Below are 8,788 nucleotides of genomic sequence, written 5' to 3' on the forward strand. Positions count from 1 at the left end.
GTATAACGATGCGATTGTCTAGGTCGATCTTAACGTATAAACTACTAAGGATCTACTAAAAGAGAAGGGCTATCGTATTAATAGTATAGGTTTTATTATTAAAGGTTAAGAGGCTCCTATCGTTAATATCCTTAAACGTAAGGCTCTTCGCCTAGAAATAGAGGCCGATACGGCTACTAGTCTCGCGCTCGCTACGGAGATATAGGCTTAAGACTGTCGCTCGACCCGTAACTATATAGTCCCTTAGGAAGTTAAAGACGAGCGCGCTAAGGCCGAAGCAGCGCGTAAGAAGGCATTATATGCTCGCTAGGCCCTCCGTAAGGCTACTAAGAAGTATAGCGCCCCTTCTAGTACTAACTATAGTAACTCGGATATTAATATACTAGATATACTACTAGAAGATATCTCCTCCGAAGGCTCCTTTAGCGAGCGTAGAGATAGAGGCCTCTCGCCGATCCTATTAACTAAGAACATCTATAGTTCTTATAAGGGCGACTCTATTGCGCACCTTATTACTAAGATCGATATAGTTCCTAAAGCCGATATAGGCAAAGCTCCTACCGCCCTATCTATCTATTAATAGCTCGACGATCTTAGCAAGCTAGGTAAAGAGCGGTTTACTATATATACTAACTATATTAAGAAAGCCGCTAAGGTCTATAGTCTTTATACTAGTACTAAGACGATTGTCCTTATCGGCCGTCTAGTAAAGATTAGGTATAAGGTTGCTAATTAGGATGCCTTTACTACCCTTAAGGACAACTACGCTAACTAGTTTCCTAGACGTCCTGCTACCGCCCCGACCTCCCTAGGACTCTATGTATTCAACCCTACTAGCACTATTACTCGCGATCTTACGCTAACTAAGCGTCGGTATAAGTTAATTACTAGCATTCTTAGCTAAAGTACCTCCTTCGACCGTTTTCGTTAAACTAGTAATACTATCTTCTCTCGAGTCTTCGGTTAGATATAGTCGCCTCGTAGAGCGTACCTTCCTCTTATCGTCGACCTAATATAGGAGGAGTTTCGTATATTCTTTTAGTATATACGTAAACTGCCTAAGTCTAAGTAGGAAGGCCGTAATACTCTTTAGACCTATAGAGTAAGCAACTAAATCGTCCGCTAGCATCCTGCCTTATAGCTCTTAGCCGTTACCCTTCGACCTAATTACGTATACGAGCTTATCTCTGTCCCTAAGCCTACTAAGTACTTTAAGGTAGGTAATAGCGGTTATAAGAACTGCCCTACTAAGGAGACTTCTCGTCTCGGATAAGATATAGTTAAGCTCGTAGCTAGTAAGGGTGCTAGCTATCTACGTATTAAGGTTTCTCTTATATCTAAAGATAAGACCTCCTATTTAATAGTTGTCGAGGGTATATACGAACTAGAGGTCTTCGATAACTAGGTTAAGAAGCTTATAGGCTATAACTTAGTTCTACTAAACAAGATTAGTAAGCTTACTAACAAGCACCTTACTAACGACGACCTCGGCTATATATTCGATAGTTAGCCTAACGAAGGCGAGGTAGCTTAGTAGATCCTTAACCCTCTAAAGGAATACGAAGTCTCTATTTAGATACTATACCTTCCGTATAGTAATCTAAAGCCCGAGAGCGACCGTATATTAATCGACCTAGGTTACTCTCGTATTATCGACAGCACTAAGATTAAAGGCTACGACAACTTAACCGTCTCTAAGGTTGCTAAGGCGCATCGTAATCTAACCGCCCTTCTAGATTCTAATACCTTCGTACCGTTCGCCTTCCCTACCGCTATCTTAGTCGAAGGCCTTAGTTGCATTTCCGATACCCTAGTAAAGGACGGAAACTAATACTACTACTACTACTTGTAGCAATAGTATAGGCTACCGAGGGTAATATAACCTATAGCAATATAGGCAGCTATGTTTAGCAAGATAGGATAACGAGACTATCGCTTAGGCTAATAACTAGAGCCCTATAACATAGGCATTGTAGAAGTGTAATATAAACAATGTGCTATACGAGGTTAATAATCTGTCTACTCTGTAGAAGGAGGCCTCTTATATAGGCTTAAAACTAGCCTATAGGTATAGGGCCGGTTACTAGCTAATATCCCTCCCTTTCTTCGTATCTAACTAGACACGTTTCACATTATACGCGCTTAAAACAAACATGTATGCATCCTTAGCGCTCTTAGCTAAGGCTATTCTTAGAACTCCGCAATAACACCCCCGAGGTAGCATTAATCCTAGATACTATAATTATATAAAAACAACTTCCTAAGCAATACTATATAGACTTACTATTGCTTTAACGCGCCGTAATCCTTACTAGCAATAACCTTATCTGCTAGTCGGCTCTCGAAATCTCCTCCGTATACGTTAAAGCTATTAGCACCGAAGTACTATCCCTTATAGAAAGCTTAATTAACGAGGAGGTTAATAGCCTTTTCCGTCGTAGCTTTCTCCTAATCGTATAGATATTCCTTAAGTCCCTCGTTATTAAGCTAGAGGATCTATTTAACTTCGTTCTAAACAACGTAACTTAACTAAGGAATCCTACTAACTAGGGCGTCGGAGATATAGCCGAGGCCTTCGACTAAGATAGCCGTAGGGAAAGCGAATAGTACGAAGGAGTTAGAGGCTAGGAGGGCGGTTAGATTACGGTACGCTTTAGCAACCTAAGAGACTATTAAGTTCTCGTAGCCCTTAACCTTAGTGCCGTTAATAACGCGAGAGTAGCCTAGGTTAATTAATATACGGTTGCTCTTAGTCTTTAGATTACTATATAGTAGGTATAGCATCTAAATAGAGACCTCGTACTCCTTTAGAGGGTTGAGGATCTACTCCGCCTTACGCCCCTTACTATTAGGCTAACTATCGAACATATAGTCGAGGTTGTCGTCGGTAAGGTGCTTATTAGTAAGCTTGCCGATCTTGCTTAGTAGGACTAGGCTACGAGCCTTAAGCTTCTCAACCTAGTTCGCAAAGACCTCGGGCTAATATATGCCTTCGACAATAGTAGAGCAGCTAGTCTTATCCTTAGATATAAGGCAGACCTTAATACGTAGGTAACTAGTACCCTCGCTAGCTACGAGCTTAACTATATCTTATCCGAGACGAGTAGACTCCTTAGAAGGACAGTTTTTATAAGTACCGCTAACCTTAAAGAACTTAGTAGGCTTAGGGACAGAGATAAGCTCGTATACGTAATTAGGTCGAAGGGCGATAGCTAAGAGCTATAGGGCAGGGTGCTAGCGGACGATTTAGTTGCTTACACTATAAGTTTGAAGGGCATTACGGCCTTCCTGCTTAGCCTTAGGCATCGCACGTATATACTAAAGGTACATTTCAAACTCCTCCTATATTAGGTCGATAAGGAAAGGAAGATATACTCTACGAGGCTCTTATAACTAACTAAAGACTTAAGGGAAGATAGCATTACTAGTCTAGCGAAAGCGGTCGAAGGAGGTGCCTTAGCTAAGGATACCGGTAACGAACTTGCTCTAGCGATCCGTTAGCGTAAGGGCGCGAGTAATAGTACTAGTAGGGTTAAACGCGTAGAGTCCTAGAGATGTCGGGGCGGCAATAGGGCGTCTAGGAAACTAGTTAGTATAGGCCTAATTAGCCTTAAGGGCAGCGAAGGTATCTTAATTAGCGATATTACGTCCAATCTTTAATAGGCGGCTAATAAGGACACTCGTCTTAGTACTAGTATAGAGACTATAGACCTTAGTAGCCTTCTTAACATAGTTAGCATATATAGTAAACCGCTCTTTACCTAGCTTACTAAGGTCGTCGAGCTGTTAATAGATAGATAGGGCGGTAGGAGCTTTGCCTATATCGGCTTTAGGAACTATATCGATCTTAGTAATAAGGTGCGCAATAGAGTCGCCCTTGTAAGAACTATAGATATTCTTAGTTAATAGGATCGGCGAGAGGCCTCTATCTCTACGCTCGCTAAAGGAGCCTTCGGAAGAGACATCTTCTAGTAGTATATCTAGTATATTAACATCCGAGTTACTATAGTTAGTACTATAGTTAGTACTATAGTCGGTACTAGAAGGAGTGCTGTACTTCTTACTAGCCTTACGGAGGGCCTAGCGAGCATACAATGCCTTCTTACGCGCTACTTCGGCCTTAGCGCGCTCGTCTTGAACTTCTTAAGGGATCTTACGGTTACGGGTCGAGCGACGATCTTTAGCCTACATTTCTATAGCGAGCGCAAGACTAGTAGCCGTATTAGCCTCGGTTTCTAGGCGAAGAGCCTTACGTTTAAGGATATTAACGATAGGAGCCTCTTAACCTTTAATAATAAAGCCTATACTATTAATGCGATAGCCCTTCTCTTTTAGTAGATCCTTAGTTGTCTATACGTTAAGATCGACCTAAACAATCGCATCGTAGTGCTTCTTCTAGTAGGCTATCGTAAAGTCGTTAAGCGTAAAGGACAAGTTAAGTAACTGCTTGCCTACCTTCTTACTAGCTATAGATATACGATAGATTATAGTGCGGGAAAGATGCTCGGCGCCTTAACGACGGACCTTATACTTATTAACGAACGAAGAGACCTGCTTAGCACGCTCTTATCTACCGTAGGCGAAGTTAATAAGGCTTTTAGGAAGACTGCTTAGTCCTCCCTAATATTCGAAGGCCTAGTCGAGGGTCTTAAAGCGCAAACGAATCTAGGTACTAGCCGTCTTAAGGCTATAGACGATAGGAAAGGCTTATTCGATATCTATATCGTTAAGGACCTCGCGCTTAAAGATACGCTTACCGATAGACTAACGCAAGTTGTTTATACTGTACGCAACTAAGACAGTAGCCTTCTTAATATTCCTATTAATAACGCGTAGCAGGGTGCGAGCGTTCTAGATCTTCTCTTAAGGGTCTTTAAGGGCGGTAACGATCTAGAAGTAGTGCTCGAGGCTAGTTATAGTAGCTAAGGCGCTATCGGAGGGGGCTTCGATCGGGACTAGTACGCCTAGGTTTAGGGCTAGTAGGTTGCTGCTACTGCTAGCGCCTAGCGGATTTAGGGCGCCGGAAGACATCTTAGTCGACCGGAGCGGAAAGGAGTTAGTAACGAGTTTGCAAAAACGTTCGTAGCTTGTTAATAATAATTAAAGGGTTTAGATAGAAGGAGGGGGAGGGCGGTAGTAAGTTAGTTAGTATTCGAGTAGAAGAAAGAGCTTAGAAAGCTCGCCTTAAATAGGGTGCGAAGGTAGCGTAGTCCGTATATTCCGGTAAAGCAAACGGATAACGACTATATATAGACCCTAAAAAGTAAAGCTATATACGAGACTCCTTTGTTAGTAGGGCGGCTAAAGTTTAACAATCGATCTAGCTAATTGCTAGTAGCGACTACGCGCCTTTATTAACCTCTAGCTTTCGTAGATTCCCGCGTACTCGAAATATAACTAGTCAGTTCGAGTACCTAGTAGTAATCTATAATAGTAAGGCTAGCGGGACTAATAACACCCCCGGGGTAGTATTAGCTTTTCTCTAGAGATACTCGGCAACTAGGAGCAAATCGCCTAGGCCTAGCGTAGCTTATATTAGCCTATAGTACTATCGTTATAGATGCAGCATTACCTTTTATAGTAGTAGGTATATAAACGTAGCCCGTGCGTTCTTCTTTCTTCTAGATACTAAGCTTAGCGGCCTAAGGTCCCTATTCTTAGAGGCTATAGGCCTAGGTTGCTACGTCTATTTAAGAGCTAGGAAGGGAGAGGGATCCTCCCTTTCTTAGTGTCCTACGTAACTAATACTAACTAGGGTAGGAACAATCTTCCCTAGCGGAGTATCTTATTATCGTTGCTACCTAAGGGCGGTTACTAGAGACTAGGAAACTAGAGGGAAGTAGTCCTAGAAGGGCGGGAGGTTAGGTTCGGCTATTTTCCTAATACTACCCCCGGGGTATTATTAGGAAAACACGCCTTATATAGTTCTATCTAAGGAAATAAGAGCAAAGGAATAAAGTTATAGCAACATTAATCGAAAGCAAAGGCAAAGCAAAGGACAACAATAAGATAAACTAAAAGCAATAAACGAGAGTATAAACATTAGTAGGAATAGACAGTAGGTAAGGACTAAAGGTACAGGGCGGCACTGCATTAATAGCGCGGAGAACGATTAATAAGAGCAAGGAAGCAACGTAGTAGAGGCAGATAGAGGCAAGGAAGAGTAAGCAATTATTTAGTCTCGAGGTCGGGGTCGTTTAATACCTATAATTCTAGGCGGTCTTCGTCGCTAGACTAGTCGAGTTCCTCCTCGGAGTTAGAGTTAGATAGCTAGAAGTCTAGTTTACTATTAGAATCGGAATTAATATCGGAAACGCTCTATATATAGTTAATCCGTATATAACCCTCCCTTTGTTCTTAAGTTATTCCTAATAGCTTACTAAGACGAATCTAGGGATAGGTATAGTTCTTAGGTAGAATAGGATCTATAATAGTAGTAGGATCCTCCTCCCGATAGGCATCTAAGGACGGTAGAGGGTCTATAGAGGCACTAATTTCCTCCTCGGTCGGCGGAGGGCGGGTAGGCTCGCGTAACTTAACGATCTTTTTTAGATTAGCCCGAGGGTAAGAGTGCTTTAAGGTAGTACTATCTAGCTCCTAAAGAAGGTATAAAGAACCCGAGTAAAGGACCTCCTTTACTCTATAAGGACCCTTCTACTTAAAGGCTAGCTTATAGGAGTAACTATACTCTAGTTCGGACCGGTATAGAAGGACTATATCGCTAACCTTTAGAGGCTCCTAGTTAATAGTATTATAGTCGTCGAAATACTGCTTAGCCTCCTTACGAAGGCGACGTTATCGAGCAAGTCCCTCCTAAGAAGTAGTAGTTATATCCTTAAGAGCCTTAGCGCGTAGGGCAAGGAGATCTACTCTAGTACGAATAGACCCCTAGTCGTAAACGCTATACGTACGGTAGGACAACTTAATCGGAAGAACGGCGTCCCTCCTAATTATAAGTTCCGCTAGTATAAGTCTAGTCGTATCGACAATAGTAGTTCGGTCCGCCTAGAGAAGGGCTAGGACGCGGGTAGAAATAGGAACTAATCTGTCGCTACTATTAGTTATCTTAGATAGGGCATTAATTAACGACCGATAGCCGCGCTTAATAATAGCATTCGACTAGGGATAGTATAGGGAGATACAAACGTTCTTCGCCCCGTACGAAACAAGTAGCGCTTAAACCTCCTTAGCTATATTGTTCGTAGCGTTGTCTAAGATAACTTCGTAAGGTGTTCCCTAGCGGCAAAACAGATCCTTAAATAGGAAGATAGCTATATTACGGGCATTAATAGCACCGCAACCCTTATAGAAATAATAGGCCTCCGGCTATCGAGAAAGACCCTCTCGAATAATATATAGGCTATTATTGCGGCTAAGATAGACCCTATCGCTATACTACCGCTCCCTAACTAACTAGGTAGTAGGGATACGTAGTTCTCCTAGACGTCGGTAGCTATTCCTAAAGTTGCACTTAGGATAGCTCTTATAGTAGCGGGAGATATTAGCCTATACGCCGTTCTACTAGTAGCGACGACGAAGGATATCGAAGGTGCCCTCCGCCGCCCGGTAGCCGAGCTTATCGTAAACAGAACGAAGGATTTCCTATCGGGCTACTAGATCGTTAATAATACGCTAGAGCGGTATATTAACTATAGCCTGTCGCTAAAGGATACGATCCTTAATAAGGAACCTCCGAGAATAGCGAATAATACGACGGTATTAACTCTTTAATAGACTAGGAGCTCTCTTCGTATAGGTAAGGAAGTAAGCGATATTATAGGAGTCGTCGGAGTAGACCCTATTAAGGATATCGTCCCTACCTAGTTCGCCTACCTTAGTATCGTCCTAGTCCTCGCCGTTAGTAATAGGGTCTTCGTTAGGCTAGTTACTAGGTTAGTCGTCGGTAGTAGACCTAGTAATTACCGGTATAGCGTTAATATAGAAGGTAGTAAAGAAGGTGCGGTTAATAACCGCGTCGATATCCTCTTCTTCTATTATCTCGGCGATATCTTCTTCTATAGTAGGCCTTCTAGAAAGGCTATCCGGTCTAGTATACTTCTTACTAGGAACATAGAAGACGTCGAAATTAAATAAATAGATCTAGGCAACCTACCGAGCTATCGTAGAGTTAGGTAGGTCGGAGGCTATACGGTTAAGTTAATAGACTAGCGTCTAAGCGTCGACTTCTAGGCGAAAGAACACTCTAAAGAGCTAAGGTCGGAACTTCTTAAGAGCCTTATAGATACTAAGGCACTCTCGCTTGCTATTATCGTATCGAGCCTCGATAGGTTTCTATAGACCGGACTCGTACCGGATAGGGTAACGTAAGGAGGGCTCCTTACGATTATACTATATTAGTATCTCGCCGTAGCCTTCCCCGCTCGAGTCGATAGTAACAATTAGCAGACCTACGCCTTCCGAGTAGTTAATAGAGGTAAGCGTAGGCGCGCTAATAAGTGCCTTAGTAACCTTGTCCTTAGCGGCTTAGTAAACGGAGGTCTATTTAAACTCTGTATCCTTCTTAAGTAAGGCGTATAGAGGCTTATATACTAACGCAAAGTTTTCGACCTAGATACGGAAGTAGGAGACTACTCTAAGCTAGATCCGGACATCTTTCTAATAGGTAGGGTCGGGCTAGAATATAATCTTTAGGACCCGTACATTGTTAGGATAGCGGCCGTTCTTATTAGTTACAAACCCGACAATGTTTATTCGTTTATATAGGAGCTAAAGCTTCTCCCTATATACCGTTAGGTTAGCTCGCTCTAGGTCGTAGAGGACACTATCG

This window comes from Pseudocercospora fijiensis, assembly GCF_000340215.1.
Source record: "Pseudocercospora fijiensis CIRAD86 unplaced genomic scaffold MYCFIscaffold_10, whole genome shotgun sequence".
In the NCBI taxonomy this organism is placed as follows: domain Eukaryota; kingdom Fungi; phylum Ascomycota; class Dothideomycetes; order Mycosphaerellales; family Mycosphaerellaceae; genus Pseudocercospora; species Pseudocercospora fijiensis.